The 24,682-nt window shown below is 39.4% G+C and overlaps 1 protein-coding gene across 2 annotated transcripts in view; it reads left to right on the top strand.

The window, feature by feature from the left end:
• Window positions 1-24,682, top strand: part of LOC127635423 (sorting nexin-30) — a 54,323-nt gene that overhangs the window by 5,788 nt on the left and 23,853 nt on the right. The window lies entirely within an intron of this gene.

The raw sequence follows: 24,682 nt of genomic DNA, 5'->3' as shown, positions 1-24,682 counted from the left end.
GCTGCACTACCACCCTCCTCCACCACCTTGGTTCCTGAGCCCATGCAACTGGGGGGCATCCACATTTCGGCTAAGGAGAAGGAGCGGAGAATCACCCACCGTCTCTGCCTCTACTGCGGTTCTGCCTCACACTTCATGACCTCCTGCCCGGTAAAGGGCCAGTGCTCGACAGTAAGAGAACAGCTACTGGTGATCGCTACTACTCTGGTCTCTCCTTCGAGGTCTTGCACCACTCTTCCTGTCCATCTCCGCTGGACGGGCTCTGCTGCCACCTGCAGGACGTTGGTTGACTCTGGCGCGGAGGGCTGCTTCATGGACGACACCTGGGCTCGGGAACATGGTATCCCTCTCATGGACTTATGTCAGCCCACAGCCCCGTTTGCCCTGGACGGCAGTTCCCTTCCTAAGATTCAGCGTGAGACGGTACCCCTTACCCTCACTGTCTCCGGTAATCACAGCGAGACCATTTCTTTTTTATTTTTCAGTCCCCTTTCGCCCCTATTGTTTTAGGCCATCCCTGGTTAGTTCAACATAATCCCTCTATTAATTGGGCTAAGAATACTGTCCTTTCGTGGAATGTCTCTTGTCATGTTAAATGTTTAATGTCTGCTGTTCCCCCTGTATCCTCTGTCTCTGTTTTTCAGGAGGAGCCTGGTGATTTGTCGGGAGTACCGGAGGAATATCACGATCTGCGAACGGTGTTCTGTCGCTCCCGGGCCACTTCCCTCCCCCCCATCGTTCTTATGATTGTAATATCGAACTTCGTCCAGGTACCACCCCTCCCCGGGGTAGACTTTACTCGCTGTCGGCTCCCCAACGCCAAGCTCTCGAGGATTATCTATCCGTAGCTCTTGAGGCCAGTACTATTGTCCCCTCCTCTTCTCCCGCCGGGGCAGGGTTTTTTTTTGTGCAGAAGAAGGACAGTTCCTTACGTCCCTGCATTGATTATCGAGGCTTGAATGACATAACAGTTAAGAATCGTTACCCGCTCCCTCTTATGTCATCAGCTTTCGAGATCCTGCATGGAGCCAAATTTTTCACCAAATTGGATCTGCGTAACGCTTACCATCTTGTGCGCATTAGGGAGGGGGACGAGTGGAAGACTGCGTTTAACACTCCGTTAGGGCATTTTGAATATCGGGTTCTCCCGTTCGGCCTCGTTAATGCCCCTGCCATTTTTCAGGCACTAATTAATGACGTCCTGAGAGACATGCTAAACATCTTTGTTTTCGTTTATCTCGACGACATCCTGATTTTCTCTCCGTCTCTCCAGATTCATGTCCAGCATGTGCGTCGCGTCCTCCAGCGCCTTTTAGAGAACCGTCTTTACGTTAAAGCTGAGAAATGCACCTTTCATGCCACCTCCGTTAATTTCCTCGGCTCTGTCATTTCTGCAGAGGGCATTAAGATGGATTCTGCTAAGGTCCAAGCCGTTTTAGACTGGCCCGTTCCTAAGTCGCGCGTCGAGCTGCAGCGCTTTCTCGGTTTCGCAAACTTTTATCGACGATTCATTCGTAATTTTAGTCAGGTGGCTGCCCCCCTGACTGCCCTTACGTCTGTCAAGTCATGCTTCAAATGGTCCGGTTCCACCCAGGGGGCCTTTGATCTCCTCAAGACCCGCTTCACGTCCGTGCCCATCCTTGTTATGCCTGATTTGTCCAAACAGTTCGTGGTCGAGGTTGACGCGTCAGAGGTGGGCGTGGGTGCCATCCTCTCCCAACGCTCTCCCTCGGACAACAAGGTCCATCCGTGCGCGTACTTTTCGCATCACTTGTCGCCGCCTGACCGTAACTATGACGTGGGTAACCGCGAGCTGCTCGCCATCCGCCTAGCTCTAGGCGAGTGGCGACAGTGGTTGGAGGGGGTGACCATTCCTTTTGTCATCTGGACTGACCACCGGAACCTGGAATACATTCGCTCCACCAAACGACTCAACGCACGCCAGGCTTGTTGGGCTCTGTTTTTTGCCCGGTTCGATTTCGTTATTTCCTACCGCCCTGGTTCCAAGAACACTAAGCCCGATGCCCTGTCACGTCTCTATTCCCCCGAAGTCTCCACGGACCCTGTGGGGATTCTCCCTATGGCCCGTATCGTTGGGTCAACTGTCTGGGGAATAGAGAGGCAGGTTAAACGAGCGCTCGCTCTCACTCCCTCGCCACGCACCTGTCCTAGACACCTCCTCTTCGTTCCCGCCCCCACCCGCCTGGCCGTTCTTCAGTGGGCTCACTCGGCCAAATTGGCTGGTCACCCGGCATTCGGGCACGCCGCTTCCATTCACCAGCGCTTTTGGTGGCCCACTCGGAACGCAACACGCGTCGCTTGCGTGGCGGCTTGTTCCGCTCTGGCGCGCAGACTAAGTCCGGGAACTCCCCTCCGGCCGGACTTCTCAGACCACTTCCCATCCCCTCTCGACCGTGGTCACACATCGCCTTAGATTTCATTACCGAACTCCCTGCGTCGGCGGGCAATACTGTCATTCTCACTGTCGTCGATCGATTTTCTAAAGGGGCCCATTTTATTCCCCTCACTAAGCTCCCTTCTGCCAGAGAGACGGCGCAAATAGTCATCGAGAATATTTTCAAGATTCATGGCCTCCCCTCTGATATTGTTTCGGATAGAGGTCCGTAATTTACGTCCCATTTTTGGAAGGAGTTTTGTCGCTTAATTGGGTCTTCCGTCAGTCTCTCGTCCGGCTTCCACCCTCAATCTAACGGTCAAGCCGAACGGGCCAATCAGACTGTCGGCCGCATCTTGCGCAGCCTATCTTTCCGTAACCCCGCGTCCTGGTCCGAACACCTTCCCTGGGCTGAATACGCCCATAACTTCGCTTCCGTCGTCTGCTACCGGCCTGTCTCCTTTTCAGAGCAGCCTCGGGTACCAACCTCCGCTGTTCTCATCGCAAATCGCCGACTCCAGCGTCCCGTCCGCTCAAGCTTTTGTCCAACGTTGCGAGCGCACCTGGAGGGGTGTTAGATCAGCTCTCTGCCGTTATAGGGAACAGACTGTGAGGGCGGCTAACAAGCGTAGAACTAAGAGCCCCAGATATTGTCGCGGCCAGAGGGTATGGCTTTCCACCCTTAACCTTCCCCTTAAATCTGTCTCGCGTAAGTTAACTCCGCGCTTCATCGGTCCGTTCCGCATCTCGCAGGTTATTAGCCCGCCGCGGTGCGACTTCTTCTCCCCCGCTATCTGCGCCGCGTCCACCCAGTTTTTCACGTCTCCTGTGTTAAGCCCGCTATTCGCGCTCCCACTCGTCCCCCCTCTCTTCCCGTTCGTGTTGAAGGTGCTCCTATCTATAGGGTCCGCAAGATTCTTGACATGCGCGCTCTGGGTCGTGGTCATCAGTTTCTGGTTGATTGGGAGGGTTACGGACCCGAGGAGAGAAGTTGGGTTCCCTCTCGGGACGTGTTGGACCGTTCAGCTATCGATGATTTCCTCCGTCGCCGCCAGGTCTCCTCCTTGAAGCGCCAGGAGGCTTCGTTGAGGGAGGAGTACTGTCATGTTATGTCTCACTTCTGTTCTTTCCCTCTACTCTGTCTCCCTCTGTTGGTCGTTCTATGTTACTTTCCCTCTCCTTTCCTCCGCTCCCAGCTGTTTCTCATCTTCCCTGAGTTCCTCATTAATCCACCTGTTCCCTCTTTCCTCTGATTAGCTCTCTATTTCTCTCCTCGCTCTCACTACATTCTCTGTCGGATTCTCACTCTGTGTTACTATCTCTAGAAGCAACTACAGCCCTGTGTGTCTCTGTCCAGAGTCCTGTCCTGTTGGCATCCGCCGTCACTAAACTGTTCTCCGGTAAAGGCCATCCCCTATCTCTGTGCCCAGTTACCTGACGCCACGAGAGAGTGGTACTCTTCAGCTACCCGTGGACTAACTACAACTCGAAGGAAGCATTTGTTTTGCCATTTTGTTATCGCCCTCTCTGCGGGCTGCTTTTGTTTGTATTCCTCTCAAGGAGAAGACTTTGTATTGACGTTATTTTCTGAGCTTCATTAAAGACTCTGTTTTTATACATCGCTTTTGGGTCCTCACTTACCTTCATAACAATATGTACATTTTTGCTGTGTTATTTTAAAGGGGAAGTGTTGTATAACAGAAAGATCTCAAATCTTTATAGGCATTAATTCGCTCTTAGACCAGTTTATCCGTTATCCTGAAAATGTACCAAAATGAGAGATAATTTCCAAGATTCTTGCGATAGTAAAATTAGGCTTAGTAATATATAATAGGATGTTGTCAGCATACAATGAGATTTTACTTCTCATTGTATTTCACTATTGCATTCTCTGTGCAATATCCATGTATTTTGGGGTCGGAACGAATAGTGTATGCTAAGGGCTCGAGTGCCAAAGCAAAGAGTAAGGGAGATAAAGCGCAACCTTGTCTGGAACCTCTGTGTAGTTGAAACGTTGAAGAGAGCATCTTATTAGTCAGAATTCTTGCAGAGGGCCTACGGTAGGGAATCGCTATCCACTTTTCAAACCTATCACCAATATCAAACTTTCTTAAAACTTTAAACAGATAAGACAATTGGTCAAAAGCTTTCTCTGCGTCAAGAGACACTATAACCAGGTCCTCTGTGGAACCTCATGTGTGTTGTGGGAGTAAATTATATTAAAAAGACGTCTAAGATTTGAAAAGGAGTGCCTATTTGGTATAAATCCTGTCTGATCGGGGTGAACAAGTGTATCAATTACAGACCGAAGCCTGTTGGACAAAGCTTTAGCCAGAATTTTTTGATCACATGTTAAAAGTGAAATTGGCCTATAGCTACTTACTTCTTCTGGATCTTTCCCCTTTTTAAGTAATACTGTTATGTATTACACGTTTAATGTAGGAGATAGCATGCCAATAGTATTTGCATGAGTATACATTTTAAATAAATAAGGTGAAAAGAGATCACTGAATTGTTTGTAAAATTCACAAGAGTACCCATCGGGGCCAGGGGCCTTTCCGCACTTCATTGACCTAATCGAGTCTTGTATTTCAGAAACTGAAAGTTCTGCATTGAGGAAGTCACGATCTTTCTGATCTAGAGTGGGGAGATCACAACTATCCAAGAAATTTTACGCAGCCAGGTCATTGATTGAGGCCCTGGAGGAGTATAATTCCTCATAGAACTGTTTGAATCTGCTATTAATGTCCATGTGAGATGTTAATATGACACCATTTTCTGACTTAACTTTACTTATAGTATGATCACTTTCCATTTTCCTAATTTGTCTAGCCAGTAATTGATGAGGTTTTTCACCAAATTCAAAAAAGGTTTGTTGCGTAAATAAAAATCCCCTAGCCAAGCGATCTGAAAGAATCTGATTGTATCTAAATCTTAATAAGAGGATCTTCTTAAAAATCTCCATGGATTAGGGCTGGGATTACGTCGACGCAAAAAATACGGCGACGCAAAATATGCGCGTCGATTCGTCAGACCAAAACAAAGACGGCGGCGCCGGAGAGTAGAAGTAAAACGAGTGGCTCCTCAGACTACCAGAAGTGCAAGGCGGCACGCACTCGTTCATCTGAAGTGTGGGAATTCTTTAATTTAAAAGGAGAAAATTATGTAATATGTCGTCTTTGCAAAATGGAGATGGCTTTCCATTCTAGCACCACGGCAATGCACCAGCACTAGGGCTGGGTTGCGTCGACGCAAAATATGCGCGTCGAATTGTCAGACCCAAAACAAAGATGGCGGCGCTGGCGCCAACACGAGTGACTCCTCAGACTATCAGAAGTGCAAGGCGGCATACACTCATTCCTCTAAAGTATGGGAATTATTTAATTTAAAAGGAAACAATTCCGTGATATGTCGTCTTTGCAAAATGGAGATGGCCTTCCATTCTAGCGCCACCCGGGAGCAGCCGCAGATGACAGAGCACCGTAAGTTTTTGAATGAATGTCGTGAAAATTACATAGAGGACACTGACAAGCTGACAAAGAGGACCAAGCAGGTAACATTTAATAAAGTCTCAACTTTCAAATTTGGACATTCAAAGAAAATTAAACCATAAATAGGCGTACTATTTTGTGGCTCTTTAATGTGTCGTGACAGATTGCCTCAGTTAAAGCTGCTCGTGAACCGATCATCTTTTCCTTGGTTAATTTATAGCATCAAATAGGCTAAACATGAATGTAGCCTACATCAGAAGGACTGTTGTTTTAACCGCGGAAAGATGTCAGTACAGTAGCCAGTAGCCATTATTCAAATTCAAATCCACCGACGTTAATCTTCTCTCTCCTGACTACTTTGTCATACAAAAATGGCGTATTATGATTGATTGATCAGATCGCCAGTCAATGAAATTCCCAGCAAATGTTTTTTTTTTTTTACATTTTATACACCCCCACCCCCGATGAAACCAGTATTACCGGTGTTGTCACAAGTCGATTAATCGAATCGAAATCGAATCAGACTGAAAAAATGAATCGTTAGATTAATCGATGCATCGGAAAAAATAATCGCTAGATTAATCATTTAAAAAATAATCGTTTATCCCAGCCCTACCATGGATGGATACATTGCATTTAGGGTTGTGCCGATGGACGATATCATCGTCCATCGTGATGGCTGACCAACATCACGATGTAGAGCCACCATCGTGATGCCACGCCCCCTTTTGCGAGTCTTGCTAGTGTGACTCACTAATCCTAGTCTCTTCTATAGTTAACCTAAAAACTTTGCAGGGATTGCTCTGTAAATTAAATTGAGAATATAACTAATGCATATATGCTATTTTAAATACTGTGGTATATGCCAGAGACGTGACGTGTTAGTCTGTGAAAATACCGTGTCAGGCAGGCTACACAAATATTGATCTTGACATTGTTAGCTTCTTGTCTTTTTTTACATGTCTTACACTGTACATTTAGATTAAAATATGTTATGTTGTAGGCTACAAGAAAATAGCCTTTATTAATTAATTATTAGTAGTTGTAGTGTCTCAGAAAATCTTGCTCATTGTCACATAGCTCTTGTATACACTGAAGCGGCAGTTTAAGATAAACCCATACCAGCTGAACGTCAAATAACTTTTGTCTGGTTAATACTTTTAAAGAAAAATTTCCTTGGCCATAAATCCATAATGTCAAATCAAATGAAAGAAACAAGGTGAATATGAATAACACACATTTATTAAAACATAGAAGAACAACAAATAAAGAACAGGAAAACGGGAACAACACTCAGACCGAAACTCGGCATTAACATTTCACTTATAATTAGCAGCACAATTAACTTCAGCACAGGCTACAAAATAAATTATGTTATTGAAATATTGTAAAGTGGTCATATGAACTACACAAATGAACGTTTAAAAATTATATGCAAAATCGAATAGCTCCAGAACGGATGGCTGAAAAATGCGTAAAGAAGTCTAATATCTTTCACCATAGACCATGTTTAAATTTCGATGTTTCTGGCCAGAAATACCAACATATTCACTTTATCTGGATTTAATAAGCTGCGGATTGGAGTAACTACACTACCCGCTGTGCTGAAGACCTGCTCTGATGGAGTACTGGTAGCACATATGCACAGATATTTCCGTGCTAATCTTGCCGTGAACGGAAACTTTTTGTCGTTCGTTTTCCACCAAGTCAGCGGGTCCTCTTCCCCATCAATGGCCATTTCCTGCAGGTAGCCTACATGGTCATTTCTGCCTCGACCTTTTGCTCATCAGTGAGTAAAATAACGAAATTATAGTTTTTTAGTGGAAAATAGTATTTATGTAAAGAGATATATTAAAATAAAAAGTGCACAACTCTTCTTAAGTGAAAGCTAAAAAAAAAATGCTTCACGTGTCGTGCAACCTACTGATAAAGCGCCGACGAGTCATTAGTTGGGTTAGTAAAATAACGAAATAATAATTTTTCATATAATTTTTGAAAATTATATGAAATTATATAATCCCCGCCCCACCGACGATATCATCATCCATCGTCCATCGTGTTTTACTGTCAACATCGTCAACTGCCAATTTAGGGGACATCGCCCAACCCTAATTGCATTTAATTTAGCCAATCTATTAATTTGTTGTTCCAGATCTGCCAACTGAGCCCTTTTCCTTTTCTTTCTAGCAGCCTGAAAGGAAATAATACAGCCCCTGATATAAGCTTTCATGGTCTCCCACAGTATTGAGGGTGACGTTTCAGGAAGATCATTCATCTCAAAGAAAAAATAAATTTGTTCGCTTAAAAATTTACAAAATTGTGGTTCCTTTAAAAGCTGTGGGTCCAGTTTCCATATCCTATCACAATGAGGCAAGTTAGCTAGATTTAAAGAGAATGAAAGAGGAGCATGATCTGAAATCACTATGTCCTTATACGCAACCTTACTGGCCAATGGCACCAATTTAGCATCAGCCAGGAAATAATCAATTCTGGTATATACATTATGAACATTGGAATGGAAAGAGTACGCTCTGTCTCGAGGGTTAAAAATTCTCCAAATATCAAACAAATTTGAATTATTATAATATTCCTTCATGAAAATGCTGGAATTAGAAGGTGGTGCTCTACAGGATGAAGATCTGTCCAAATAAGGATCTAAAACTAAATTTAGGTCACCTGCAATGAGTAAATTAGTTTGCGAGATGTCAGGGATCTGAGCGAAAACATGTTTAAAAAATGAAGGCGAGTCTGTATTAGGACCATAAATATTAACCAGTGTTATGGGTAATGTATATAAATCTCCAATAACAATTAGATATCTCCCCTCCTTATCTGCGATGGTTGTCTTATGGATGAATGGTGTGCCCTTTCTGAAGAGTATGGCCACCCCTCTTGATCTAACTGCACACGTAGCATGATAAGTTTGACCAATCCATCTACATCTTAGTTTGATGTATTCACTTTTATTAAGGTGCATTTCTTGAAGAAAAATTATGTCACTAGATAGCATCTTTAGGTGTGTCAAAACTTTGCCCCTTTTAACAGGATGATTTAATCCTTTAACATTCCAAGTAACCATAGTACATTTTCTCCCCTTATCCCGCTGAGTTACGTTGTCCTGCATGGTGTCGGCTCATACAATATGAATATAAACCCTATCAATGTGACATATATGGTCATATACTGAATATACACTCACCTAAAGGATTATTAGGAACACCATACTAATACTGTATTTGACCCCCTTTCGCCTTCAGAACTGCCTTAATTCTACGTGGCATTGATTCAACAAGGTGCTGAAAGCATTCTTTAGAAATGTCGGCCCATATTGATAGGATAGCATCTTGCAGTTGATGGGGATTTGTGGGATGCACATCCAGGGCACGAAGCTCCTGTTCCACCACATCCCAAAGATGCTCTATTGGGTTGAGATCTGGTGACTGTGGGGGCCATTTTAGTACAGTGAACTCATTGTCATGTTCAAGAAACCAATTTGAAATGATTCGAGCTTTGTGACATGGTGCATTATCCTGCTGGAAGTAGCCATCAGAGGATGGGTACATGGTGGCCATAAAGGGATGGACATGGTCAGAAACAATGCTCAGGTAGGCCGTGGCATTTAAACGATGCCCAATTGGCACTAAGGGGCCTAAAGTGTGCCAAGAAAACATCCCCCACACCATTACACCACCACCACCAGCCTGCACAGTGGTAACAAGGCATGATGGATCCATGTTCTCATTCTGTTTACGCCAAATTCTGACTCTACATCTGAATGTCTCAACAGAAATTGAGACTCATCAGACCAGGCAACATTTTTCCAGTCTTCATCTGTCCAATTTTGGTGAGCTCTTGCAAATTGTAGCCTCTTTTTCCTATTTGTAGTGGAGATGAGTGGTACCCGGTGGGGTCTTCTGCTGTTGTAGCCCATCCGCCTCAAAGTTGTGCGTGTTGTGGCTTCACAAATGCTTTGCTGCATACCTCGGTTGTAACGAGTGGTTATTTCAGGCAAAGTTGCTCTTCTATCAGCTTGAATCAGTCGGCCCATTCTCCTCTGACCTCTAGCATCAACAAGGCATTTTTGCCCACAGGACTGCCGCATACTGGATGTTTTTCCTTTTCACACCATTCTTTGTAAACCCTAGAAATGGTTGTGCGTGAAAATCCCAGTAACTGAGCAGATTGTGAAATACTCAGACCGGCCCGTCTGGCACCAACAACCATGCCACGCTCAAAATTGCTTAAATCACCTTTCTTTCCCATTCTGACATTCAGTTTGGAGTTCAGGAGATTGTCTTGACCAGGACCACACCCCTAAATGCATTGAAGCAACTGCCATGTGATTGGTTGATTAGATAATTGCATTAATGAGAAATTGAACAGGTGTTCCTAATAATCCTTTAGGTGAGTGTAGATGTCCCAGAACAACCCTCCCTTTAACATGCTCTTGCCTATACCAAGAGAAACCTTCAAAGTAAGGCGCGATCCCACTAAGGAAGATACGAGAAAAAACTAAACAAAACAGCAATAACAAGATACCAAAAAATGAACATGTACCATACTAACTTCCCTCACTAAACCCTTCTAACAATAGACGTTTAGGGCAGCCCCGCAAAAGGCATATATTTTGAAGTTAAAAAGAATGCATATATAAAATAATAAAGATTTGAGAAACTAGACTTATTGACAAATTAAAAATATGAAAAGAAATGAAAATTCTGGAAGGACGATCCATCCTACCCTATTTATTTCAAAATAAACCAAAAGCCAACTTCAATAAAGATGTACATATACTTCAATTAAAGGCAATCCGTAAGTGTAAACACTTGAACGCTCTATAGCTATTCGTTACCCAGCACGACAATGCCATTATCAGCAGCCTCCGTCTTCAGCATCCTCACGGCCCGAACCAAAGTGAAGCTCTGCAAACTCTTCGGCTTTCTTCGCATCTGTGAACACTGTCTCTGTGCCATTTAAAAGTCACTCTCAATTTCGCTGGAAATACTGTCCCATACCGCACTCCTGGCTTGTCTCGAAGTATTGCTCTGGCTCTGTTAAACGCAGCTCTGTGCTTTGCCACCTCGGGCGTAACGTCAGGGAAAACACGGATCCTCTGACCGTTAAAAGAAAGATCCTTTCATTCAACAGCTTTCCTAAGGATCGTTGTCACATCCCGAAAGTAATGCAGCCACACTATAAGCGACCGTGGCGGCTCGGTGCCCTCCGGTTGCTTACGTAAAGCCCTGTGGGCACGGTCCACTAGTGGGCAATCCTCAAGTGACAACGCGTCTTTCAAGAGTTCTGAAACAAGTGTTCATATCTCTGCCCTTCTCAGACCCTTCTTTTAAGCCCGGCTATTTGCACATTTTTGCCCCTCTAGATCCATGCACTTGTCTGCAAGAAGATTCACCTCAGTACACAGGCGTTTCACCTCCTATTGAAGTTTGGTTATGGCATCTGAAGAATGATTTGCTGAGCGTTCTAAGTCAGCCAGAGTAGAACCTTGTTGCGCGGACGTAGTCTGCAAGGCAAGAATATCGACTTGAGTTTCAGATTTGAGAGCAGATATTTCCCCTCTGATAGTTGTGGCCATCTCTTCAATGCGCGTGTCAATCGTCTGACAAATCTCAACTTTGGTAGCTCACAGATCTGAACGTAACAAGTTAATGGCTTCCAGGACTGTAGCATCTGCCGACCGTTGCGAAGGTTCGCCCGGCGGAACATCGTCGTCAGGAGAGGTCGGTGCGATAGGGCCTGCGTTGTTCTGCTTTTTGCTTTTTGAGGCTTGTAACTTCGAGCTCGCTTTCATCTTGTAGCCGATGAGTATCAACGAACCTTCAGCAAATCCAGCTTGTAAGAAAAACTCTTTTTATGTAGAAGTTATTATTAAAAAGTTAATTTTATAATAATTTTGCGGGAGCTGCAAGGGAGTGCGACCTATCGACCCATAGCTCACTAGCGCCCCCCCTGTATTGTTTTTTTATTTTATTTTATTTGTTTGATTCTATTTCGAGAACATTTACAGTCCTTCGTTTTGGAAATAAAAATCTACTATACACATTTTTATTTGTCCTTGTTGTGCTGCCCAAAATGTTTCAAGACTGAAAATATACAGTATATCTGTAAAATTATTTGCTTGTCTTATAGAGGCGTTTCATAGATGTGCAGAAGCAGTTATAGGCGTGTAATTATGTATGAATCCAATAAAGGCTGTTATTTTTCTGTCAAAAGTTTGGAATAATGTAGGGATGGGCATTCATCAAAGTATGCAAATATTTAAGCTCATAAACAATGAATATTCAAATATTCTATTATTTAAATGAAGGTAATTAATGAGAAAGGGACATTGTAAAATATATTTTTTTGTCATAAAGTTTGCGTCACCATAAAAAAAAAACAAGCTACTAATTATATCCAAAACAAGCTTATATTATGTCCTTTGTTTTTTTGTGTGGAAAATATTTAAACAAGCAATGCATGAAAACTCACGCAAAGTGAAGAAAAAGAAACTGCTAATGAAGTAGACTGACGCAGTTAACTTACAGGAAGAATATAAACACTTGACAAATAATAGTTATGCTTATATTGCATCTCATGTTTTTGTTGAGAAAAGTGATGGAATGTCCCTTACCTCAGCTATCAAAGTCATTCTTGGATGCCATGTTTGTTGTTTACAGAAGCGTCGCTGGGATTACGTTGCTATGGGGACACTGCTTTCTGTTGAGTTGCACATATATGAGAGTAAAGTGTACACTGCTTATCCAGTACATTTAAAGGAACCCAGCTTTCTCACAGTAAGCCACATTCTCACAATAACCAGCTTTTTTGGTGTCCATCTAAATGTACTGACACAATCGTTTGCTCATCAAATGTGATCAATTTGTGTCCACACTCAACAACGCCACCCAGTGTATTCTGTTATAACTGACAGTTTTAGTTTGTGTGTTCAGGATTTAACATGCATCTCCCTGTATATTTGGCCAGCAAAGCAAAACTTTACGAAATTCGAATAGTATTTTTACTATTTGAATAAAAGTTGCTGAACGAATACTAAAGTTTTCGACTACTTGTGCACATCCCTAGAATAATGTACAGATTTTGCTCTTATGGAAAGAAATTGGTACTTTAATTCACCATTCACTAAATAATATCAAATGTGTAACAAGCTGTAAAGAGAATCGAATGTAATGTGCAGATCGCGCGCAAATTAATCGTAGAAAATATTCCCTGTCTTAGGTCAGTTAGGATCACTACTTTATTTTAAGAATGTGAAATGTCAAAATAATAGTAGAGAGAATTATTTTTTTCAGCTTTTATGTCTTTCATCACATTCTCAATGGGTCGGATGTTTACATGCACTTTGTTAGTATTTGGTAGCATTGCCTTTATATTGTTTAACTTGTGTCAAATGTTTTGTGTTGCCTTCCACAAGCTTCTCACAATAAGTTGCCAAAATTTTGACCCGTTTTTCCAGACAGAACTGGTGTAACCGAGTCAGGTTTGTAGGCCTCCTTGCTCGCACACACTTTTTCAGTTCTGCCCACACATTTTCTATCGGATTGAGATCAGGGCTTTGTGATGGTCACACCAATACCTTGACTTTGTTCACATTAAGCCATTTTGCCACAAATTTGGAAGTATGATTGGGGTCATTGTCCATTTGGAAGACCCATTTGTGACCAAGCTTTAACTTCCTGGCTGATGTCTTGAGATATTGCTTCAATATATCCACATAAATTACCTTCCTCATGATTCCATCTATTTTGTGAAGTGAACCAGTCTCTCCTGCAGCAAAGCATCCCCACAACATGATGCTGCCACCCCCATGCTTCACGGTTGGGATGGTGTTGTTTGGCTTGCACCCTTTTTACTTCAAACATAACAATGGTCATTATGGCCATTAAATTTGTTTTATCAGACCAGAGGACATTTCTCAAAAAGTGATTTGTCACCATGTGCACTTGCAAACTGTAGTCTGGCTTTTTTATGGCAGTATTGGAGCAGTTGCTTTTTCCTTGCTGAGCAGCCTTTCAGGTTATTTCAATATAGGACTCATTTTACTGTGGATATATATACTTGTGTACCTGTTTCTTCCAGCATCTTCATAAGGTCTTGTCTGTTGTTCTGGGATTGATTTGCACTTATTGCCCCAAACTACGTTCATCTCTAGGAGACAGAATGCGTACCTTCCTGAGCAGTATGATGGCTGGGTGGTCCCATGGTGTTTATAATTGCATAGTTTGTACTGATGAATGTGGTACCTTCAGGCATTTGGAAATTTCTCCCAAGGATGAACCAGATTGTGAAAAAAATAAAAAAATTCTGAATTCTTGGCTGATTTCCTTTGATTGTTCCATGATGTCAAGCAAAGACGCACTAAGTTTGAAGGTAGGCCTTAAAATACATCTACAGGTAAACCTCCAATTCAGTACACCTCCTATCATTTAGGCATAAGTCTAAAGGCTTGACATAATTTTCTGGAATTTTCCAAGCTGTTTAAAGGGACAGTTAAATTTACTGTACGTATGTAAACTTCTGACTCACTGGAATTGTGATATATTCAATTAAAAGTGAAACAATCTGTCTGTAAACAATTGTTGGAAAAATTACTTGTGTAATGCACAAAGTAGATGTCCTAAAATACTTGCCAAAGTTATAGTTTGCTTATATTAAATTTGTTAAGTGGTTAAATGAGTTTTAATGACTTCAACCTAAGTGAATGTAAACTTCTGACTTCAACTGTATGGGTGGATCTGAAACACCCCTTTCTTCTGATTGGTCAACCTGCAACGTTGTCGTTCTCAATGCTGTGAGACAGAATGAAAGTTCACTGCTGTTTAATTGTTCAGATAAATTGATTTTTTCTCCAAAACTCGCCACGTTTATTGCAGCTGAGCTATCTCTCCAAGTAGCCAGATTAATCAGACAGCCCTACAGTACACAGCCCTCCTGCAACATCAGGACCCGCACCAGCCAATATCATGACAGCTTCTTCCCCAAGCAATCAGACTTTTGAACTCTTGATCGATCACGATACATATATCAGCACTGCGCTTTATTAGCCTCAGACTGGACTCTCATTTTATACTTCTCTTTATAACACACTGGCAACTGACTATCCATCAACCGCTGAATGTCAACACAACACTTCATATTTATTTCCACTGATTACAAGGGGGGTGGGAGTACAGTGTATTTTTACAGTATACAGTCTTTTTTATTTGGTGTATTGTACTGTATGTTATGTTTACTGTATGCAGTCTTCTTATTTTGTGTATAATGTATATTATTTGGTGTATATTGTGTTGTGTAACAAGATGTGTAAACTGTGCTATGTGTAAATCAGATGTTTATTTTAATTGTAATACTGCTATGTTGCTTGGAACTACACCCAAGACTTTTAACCACTGTTGCACTTGTGTATATGGTTGAGTGACAATAAAGGGATTTAATTTGATTTTGATTTAAACATGCTGTCTTTGACATTGCTCTGGTTTGAAAAGGCATGGTTTTATATGAGATGATGAAAATAACCATACATTCATAAGACTATTGAAGCATATGCCTACATTGTAAAGACATAGGCTTACGTTTAACTGTGGGGTATGGTTAGTTTTAGGTTCGATATTTGTTGGATATTCACCTATGGTGCGTAAGGAACTATCTGAAAACTGGACCACAACTAAAATGTCACTGGTGTCAGAGCTGTCATTTATTTGAATATTGACTTGCATGTTCTATCTAAAAAAAAAAAAAAAAAAACATTATTTCATAATTAAAAACAAACAAACCAAAAAAAAAAAAATACAAATAAAAATACAAATAAAATAATTTCACAGGTTTTAGTAGATCGCCAGAGTTATGACTGTGCATATGAGTGTACAGTATTCACATATATTGTGAAAAAATCACTAAAAATAATGTAAACTTTATTTTCACATTCCAAAGGTTGTAGTAAGTTACCAGTGGGCAGACTTAGAGTACGTCCAATAATATGAGTAGCATTAGATAATAATTATTTTTTTTTTTACAAAATTCACCAAAATGTTATTTTCAAATTCCAAGTTCCCAGTTGATAGACTTACTACAGGTGAGATTTTTACAGTTAGTCAGTCTATCCAATGGGAAGTTACTATAAACTTTGGAATGTGAAAATACAATTTTCAGGAATATTTATGAAGTTTATCCTGAATTAACTGAATGCTGTATTCATATTATTGGATTTACTGTAAAAATCTCACTTGTTGTAGCTCAGTCTGTTAACTGGCAACCTACTTGCTTTAACTTGCACGTCAACTGAACGAGTGAATGGACGGTCCCTTAAGAACGCTAAGCAATGAAAGCAAATCGGTGCATTTTCAGTCATAATTCTGCAGCCACACCAACTGACAGTTCTGCGTGCAGTGTTTTATGTCTGTATATTATCGTTATATACTATTTATATTTATATACCATACCATAAGTGTGTGAAATCATTGCAAACTTGCTGCCAGCAGAGAGCGCGGGTACGAGAAACCGAATATCAAAAAAATATTTAACCTAAAACTAACTTTACCCCGCATCATGGAAATTATGCTTAAGGAAGTTCATGAATGCTCGTCTCTCAGAAGATGACCAGTGAATTTAAAATCACCATTTACACATAGCCTACACATTTGTCCTATAATAAAAGGCACACAAAACTGCAGTGTATACGACCCAGTAGGTAAAGGCTACCCATATTCCCTCTCAAAAACATGGATGTGGGAATGATCTGAGCTTGAAATTAGTACTCTTCGCTAACATGTAAATACATATTATCTTATATTAAATGTAATAATGTCTTCCAATTTATTTGTTTTTAGTATTATTATTTATCAGTTGTTATTTACTGTTGTAGCCGTTATAATTCACTGGAATGAATGCTCATCTGTCTTGGATGCACCCTACGTTAAGTCTGTATATTCCCTGAACCGCATCTTGCTTTGTTCATTTCACTGCAATATGTAAAAATGAAAATAAACCGATTCTTTTGATACTCATTGATGATTTCTCATTTCAGAAATGCACGAAACACAGCTGTAAATTTAAAATGGTAATTTAAAGCAATCCAACTATAGCTACCTTAGACTAATTATTAGGCGTCCTGACTGTAAGTACACCGTGATGCGGTAAATGACGTGTAAAATCAACTGCAGTCGATTATCCGGTGCAGTGTGGACCACCAGTGCCCAACTGATCAGCTGCACTGCATGGTACCACTTATAAATGAATAAAACAAGCTGTGTGGCACGTAGAAGGATAACGAGGGATTAATCTTAATAATGTGTGTGTGTGTGTGTGTGTCTGTCTTATCAATTGCTTCGTGGCAACGAAACCCTGTCTGCCTTCAGTGAACATTTTATGGTTACGTGTAGGCACTGTGTCTGACTATGTGATGAGAAAGACACTTTTAACCTACTTTATATTCTGCTGTTCCTGTGAGCATCATAGATGCTGGAACTTAGTTTTATATGGGGACGTGGGAAAAGATAATAAGTACCAGAATTTCTCCCTGATTTTAATCTCGTGCGAATTGGTCATGCCAGTAATGTTTACAGACCCCACATTTATGTGGCAATAAAGATGATCCCGTAGACTATTTTACCTTCTATAAAACGGCCAGTAAAATGAACCCCAGGTTATAATTCCGTGCAAATTGACATGCAAAGCCAGTGAATCTGCACTGTGAACCATTTAACTTTCATTGTTTCTCAAGTTATTCAAGTGTCTGAGGTATATGTTGGTCAAGAAAAGACACAAAGAAATTGTTAAATGCGCTTCACTTCAGATGAACTGCAGAGAGGCTGTTGCGGTTGGACTGATGTGTGTTTTTCTTAAACATTTTAGCCATTACATAGATATATATTTTGGTTAAGAAAAAGAAAAAGGGGGTGGGGTTGATTTACCGGCCCGTCTGCTGGCAGGTCATCACTGCCTTCCTGCATCTGGCAGGGGACGGGGGAGGGACACAAAAATAACAAAAACAATCATGATAGCTTAAACACTGTAACGGTGATTATACCAAACTAAAAATAGAATAATAATATTTAAAAAGAGAGGGAAAGGCCAACATGGAGTGGCAGTTGGAGAGAGAGAGAGAGAGAGAGAGAAAAAAAAAATCTCTGTATGTTCTCTGATATGCCATAGCTTGGTCCTCGGCCACTCCTCCACACTCTAGTGGATGACAGCCGCACCTCCCCAGGCAGATTGCACCCCCTTTTTGAGGACAAACCATGAAAATGACATACTTGAACTTAAATGGTTGTATTTACTGGACCCTTTGGAGTATGGACACAGTTATATTGTATTTTGAAAGAAGACAGTTTGGGCTTTATTTCCAAGTATCAGAATGAATATATGTTGTTATTTTGTTAAGTTAGAGAAGCTGAAGTTTATAGTAATGGAAATATTTTGTGCTGAACATGTTTTTATAATCTAAAAAAACTATAATAAATGTGCCAATTCAAACCAGAAATACAATGTTCTCAAAGCCATAAGTCTAAAGAAGTTACATTTCAAATTTGAAGATGATCTAACAAAAAATTAGATTTGAGGCACAAACAACTAAATTGCTGTTTCTGGAGCATTGCTATCGTGAAACAGAGATCGGATATCAATGTTCAACCCTTAGACCTTTGAAAAGATGTATAATTTGTTAACATTTATTACATTTATAGATGCTAAATTATTAATCATAAGCAAAGTGACGTCACCACCGCATGTGGGAAAATGCGTATCAACATCTTAACAACATTAGTTAACATGAATTAACAATGAACTTTACTATTAGAGATACTTTTGAACCAGAATGAATTCATCTTAAAGTTAATTTCAACATACTAATAGATTGTATAGATACGACTTTAAAAATCAAAAGTTGTATAATCTAACATTAGGTAATGCAATATAAACTAACATGAACTAAAAATAAAAAATTTAATTTTTATCAACTAATATTGACAAAGATGAATTAATACTGTAAAATATATTGTTAATTGTTTGATCATGATACCCAATACATTAATACATGTTAACGAATGGAACCTTATTGTAAAGTGTTAACACACAATTTAATCTATATTTAGGCTGTTGTTAAAAAAGTTCACTTTTCAAAAGCATTCGTCCATCATCAGGACTCTCTTGAGTTCGGCAGATCCCTGCACGCTCATGACAAATCTCAGAAATGGGACAGCATTTTTATTAACATAAATAATACTGAAAGTGAAAATTATATAATACTGCATAAATACAATACGGTTTACTAATATTGACCACTATTAGACAAATTGTTTGGTTAAAGTAAGAGTCACAATGTTAAGAAATATATTATTGTTCACCCCAGCATTTACTGTGAAGCTGGATTATCATGAATTGTCATGTTATATTAACTTATAATATCACAGAGGGCTATAAATTATCTAGCGAAATGAATCACAATAATTACATGTGTAAAACAGTCAGAAACAGGGACCTTTTTAAGCCAGTGCTGGTATATGTCTTGTGAATATTCACCCTCGTTATGGACCTGCGTCATTATGGTCCATATAAGTTCAAATACACGTTGTTAAACCACTTCTTTCTTTTACTGAATGGAGCAACAGCTTTGAGTCTCAATGTGTGATGATATTGTCCAATGTCATCCGCAGAAACTTGTGAAAATGTGACGTCCAACGTGTGAAAAGCAAAACTCAGCGTAGAAAGAAATAGTTTCCAACGCTTCACCAGAAGTGTGCCCCCTGAGGCAAAACATGGTAGTGACCATGCGTAGAGTCCATTACTCGAAATTCACTATTGCGCAGATTCCCATTGAGATGACTGAATTTCACAGTTCGTAGCTAAATGTGTCCGCACCTTGATCTGATTACAAGAACATAAAATGTAATGCATTGCATGACTTTTTGTATTAAAAAAGTAGTTTTAAACAAATGCAGTTATTGTTTTGTGTTAGGGTTACAAATTTTAAGATTTTTTTTTTAATTGACCATCTTTAAGGTTAATGAATGAAAATTGACTAATCATTAACAATAGTAATAAACTCTAACAGCTTGAAACTCAGAAAATACAAGATGCATATTTTTTTTAATCAAAGCTTTATTTTTTACAAAGTTTTATTTTTGACTGACCAACCGTTCTTAAAAATGCAAACTTAAAACTGTCAACATTGCATCAGAGAAAAGTTCCTCACAGTAAAAGTAAACCTGAAACAACCAAAGTATGTGCATATAGCATACTGTTTAATAATCATTTAAATAAATACACTTAACCCTTTCATGTGTAACATCACACATATTCAGACTGCACCGGTCAAGCATATGTCATTTTATATTCGCACAAACAGTTACTCATACAGACTTTTAAACCACAGTTTAAGTTTATTTTATATAAATACATCCAACTCGTCACAAAAGTACCACAAAAATCTTATACGCACAGTTAATACATCAAACACGATGTTCCTCCGATGCATGCTGCTATTTGTTTACATTAGTAGTGGTTGTTATTCATCAAACAGCTACTCAAAAAGCATATAATATGTTTATTTTATGTAACAAACAGACAAATTGTCAACAAAGTACCACATTCCCACACAACAGCAACTCAAACAGTCTTTTCAGGCATATAATATAACATTTGTTTTCTAAATCAGTCAGCCAATTTATCACAAAAGCACCACAACAGTTTAAAACTTGTATACTCACAGTGAAAACATGCTGATCACATGCAATTATCCTATGCACACAGGCTGTTTATATTAGTGCTTGACACACACACCCATTATTCATTTGTTTTTTTACAGCTATAAGAATGAAATAAATAAAACCAAAAAAGTACAGCAGACATAACTCATTTGTTCACATGTTTACTATATTATATACAGTATTTTTGTTATGACAAGAAATAAAAAAAAATACTCATCTACACTCTGCCCCACTCTACTGCAGGGGAATTTAGAACCTACTCATGAAAAGGTTAAGAAATGCGAGTATTGGCATTTTTCTCTTTATATATATTTTCAGTTCTGTGTATTTTTATGCTGTCTTTAGTAGGATTTGTGAATTATTTGATTTACTGTTAATAACTTTTACAGAAAATACAGTTTCAAGTTCAATTAACTATTTATATTGTAGACTGTGGTATATATTAGATTTTACTTTTTTTATTTGAAATTAAGTCAACTAATATCATGCTCTCTGAATTTAGTTAAAGGGATAATTCACCCAATAATGAAAATTCTCTCATTTACTCACCCTCATGATATCCCAGGTGTGTATTACATTCTTTCTTGACCAGAACACATTTGAAGAAAAATAAAAAAAATTCTTAGCTTAGTAGGTCTTTAAAGTGCAAGTGAATGGAGATTTCTTTTTAGAAGGTCCAAAGTCAGCATAAACGTCATTGATACAACTCCAGTGATTAAATTCATATCTTTTAAATGTTTTTACTCTAAATCATGCTTCTGGTCTGCTCTGGTATGCACGTGACGTAATCGCATTGGCATTTGAAACTCAAGAATAGACAGTGAGGAACGCTGAACAGTATCTTGGTTGATTCTGGTTTAGATATGTTATTATCTGTTTCTTTACTCACAATGGTGCATTTGTGTGCTTATCTTGGATGTCTCAACCAAGAGGAGAAATCCATCGCTATCCATGGCAATGCGAATACGTCACACAAGAGACTGCTTAGAATCCCCCCTCTTCTGTAGTGTTGGATTATAGTTAAAAAGGACTTAAATGTTGATCTTTTTTCGCACCAAAAGTGATTGTATCACTTTAGAACACATTAATTTAACAGCTGGAGTCGTATCAATGATGTTTTATGCTGACTGTCTGTGATTTTTGGAGCTTCAAAAAAGAAATCTCCATTCACTTGCATTTTAAGGACCTACAGAGCTATTTTTTCTATTTTTCTTCAAATGTGTTCTAGTGAAGAAAGTAAGTCATACACACCAGAGAATTTTCATTTTTGCGTGAACAATCCCTTAGATTAGTGTGCACTGAGTTTTTTTTCAAGAGAAGAGAATATTGCTGAGCAAGTAAATTAGTCAATATTCTTTTAACAACTTACCTGAATAACACATTCAGTTTAATGACGCTGTTGTTCCCTTCAGTAGTGGTTCAGTAGAGGTTTGTTACCTCCACTGTAGTGCAAGAATGCCTGTTCTGTACGTTCAAGATAGCAAGAATAGTATGTTATAGGGCTGAAGGATTAATCTAAATAAAATTGAAATTGCAATATGACCCGATGCAAGCACTGCGATATAATAAAAAAAAAAACAGTCTCAATGTGCAGCTGCGCCTATGTGCACGGCTGTAGTGTGTAATGCTTTCTTAAATACATGTAAACAGGATCAGTTAATTACAGTACACATGCGGTTTAAGAGTAGTTCTGTGCTCCATACACACAAATTCTGACTATCTGGTGCCCTGAGTTTACAGAGAAAACATCTTGTAGGAACCAAATTTTTTGTTAGATCATCTTCAAATTTGAAACGTAACTTCTTTAGACTTGTGGCTTTGAGAACATTGTATTTCTGGTTTGTCTTGGCACTTTTATTATTGTTTTTTTAGATTATAAATACATGTTCAGCACAAAATATTTCCATTACTATAAACTTCAGCTTCTCTAACTTAAAAAAAAAACAACATATGTTAATTCTGATACTTGGGAAATAAAGCCCAAATTGTCTTCTTTCAAAAAACATTACAACTGTGTCCATACTCCAAAGGGTCCAGCAAATACAACCATTTAAGTTCAGGTATGTCATTTTCATGTTTTGTGTTCAAAATCTGCCAGTGAGGTGTGGCTGTCATCCACTAGAGTGTGGAGGAGTGGCCGAGGACCAAGCTGTGGCTTATCGGAGAACCGGTGTGTAATTTTTTTTTCTCTCTCTCTCCAACTGCTACTCCATGTTGGCCTTTCCCTCTCTTTTTAAATATTATTATTATATTTTTAGTTTGGTATAATCACCATTACGGTGTATAAGCTATCATGATTGTTTTTGTTATTGTTGTTTCCGTCCCCCTGTCCTCTCCCAGATCCAGGGATGACCTGCTGGCAGATGGGGCCAGAAGGGCACCGAGTTTGGTTTGTTGTGCTAACATGCGCTGAGCCAAATGCATTATTTTTTAAAGTGCTCCAGATTACATAATTTAATTGCACATTTGCGTAATTTCACATACCTCTATATTTGGCCGCTACAATTTACTATAAAATTACAAAAAAATTTTTTACAGAAGGTTATGTGGACAGCAAGGCAAATGAAAGCATTTTACTGCATTAAAAAACAACAAAAGTTCCATCCTTTCAGTTTTCAAATTAGTAGGGCAGGCTCTGTAGCGCCCCTTGAAAATTGACATATAAGGGGGGCTCTTTAGCACCCCTATTTTCACCTACAGTCACCAAATTATATACATATTAATTTCTCATCAAGCCGAACAACTTTCATACTCCGTTATTAGCTCCGCCAAATTTTGGGATTTTCTGAAAATTGCAGGCTCTGAACTTTTAAATACTCCTCCTTGGGGATTCATGTGACTGGCACAAAATTTGTGCAATATCATGCCATTACATTGTAGATGCTAAATTGTGAATGGATTTTTTAAATTTGAACGGTGTAGCCATTGCAAAGCAATACATTTATGGCAAAAAATGGGAAACTGGAAGTGCCTTATATCTTCTGTGTGCATTGTGTGATTTAGATCAAGATTGAGATGTTTAGCATTGGGGGCTCATCACATGGATGTGACTATTTTGGGTCACGGTCATAGCGCCACCACCTGGCAGCAGGAAGTGTGGCTTTTACAACAGACTTTAAAATAGTCCTCTTATATTTACCCAAATTGCTTAAAACATGTTTAGAATAATGTCAAATGCCACATGCATGTGTCCACTTTGCATTTTCCGAAAGCCACCGGCACCCGTGGTGCTTGGACCCCTCATCGTATTATTATACAATCAAATATTTCTATAATAATTTCTTATCTTAACATTATTATTATATTGCAAAAATATTCAAATTGACTGGGTTAAAAAAATTATGATGAAAAATTGCAAACAGATGCAATGTGATAGTGATGTTCCCCCGTTTCACTGTTTTATTTATTTATTTTGTTTGTTTCTTTTTAGAGGAATCAAGTGTGAACACCCTTTCTAGAACAGTATGTCTGGTTGCCTATGTTGATCATATCAAAGTTAAAATATCAATCACAATTAAAAAAAAAAAATAATCGTAATTTTTATAATCGTTCAACCCTAGTATGTTAGTACCACATGCTCTTCTGAACATTGACTTCCGTTAAATAAATTGAGAGATCTGGCAAACTTGCCGCAAATTTGCCACTCATTATTTTAATTTGCAAATGAGCTTTGCGACAAACTCTTCATTGTTGCCAAAGGTTTGCTGCACCCTTACAAAAAAACTAAACTTACCGCAAATTTGCCACAAATTTTCCGCTCATTATTTTCACATACAAATGAGCTTGTGATTTACTAAAAATTTTTGCCTGAAGTTTGCAGTTATTTACCGATATTTGTGAATTTGCAGCAAATTTCAGAATCAGAATCCGCTTTATTGCCAAGTATGCTTACACATAAAGGGAATTTGTCTTAGTGACAATGGTGAAATTTTTCAGAACTTTCCATTTTTTGACCCCTTAAAACTGTTTGAAAACAAAAGTTTCTTGTTTAAAGGGACATAGTTACTGAATTGAGGTTTGATTAACAATCAGCCAGTCTGTATTTCAAAGCTACAGTATATGCATGTATCATGCTG

Source organism: Xyrauchen texanus, chromosome 43, assembly GCF_025860055.1.
Source record: "Xyrauchen texanus isolate HMW12.3.18 chromosome 43, RBS_HiC_50CHRs, whole genome shotgun sequence".
Taxonomy (NCBI): domain Eukaryota; kingdom Metazoa; phylum Chordata; class Actinopteri; order Cypriniformes; family Catostomidae; genus Xyrauchen; species Xyrauchen texanus.
The sequence above is the reverse complement of the archived record's forward strand: the minus strand, read 5'-3'. Positions and strand labels throughout refer to the sequence as shown.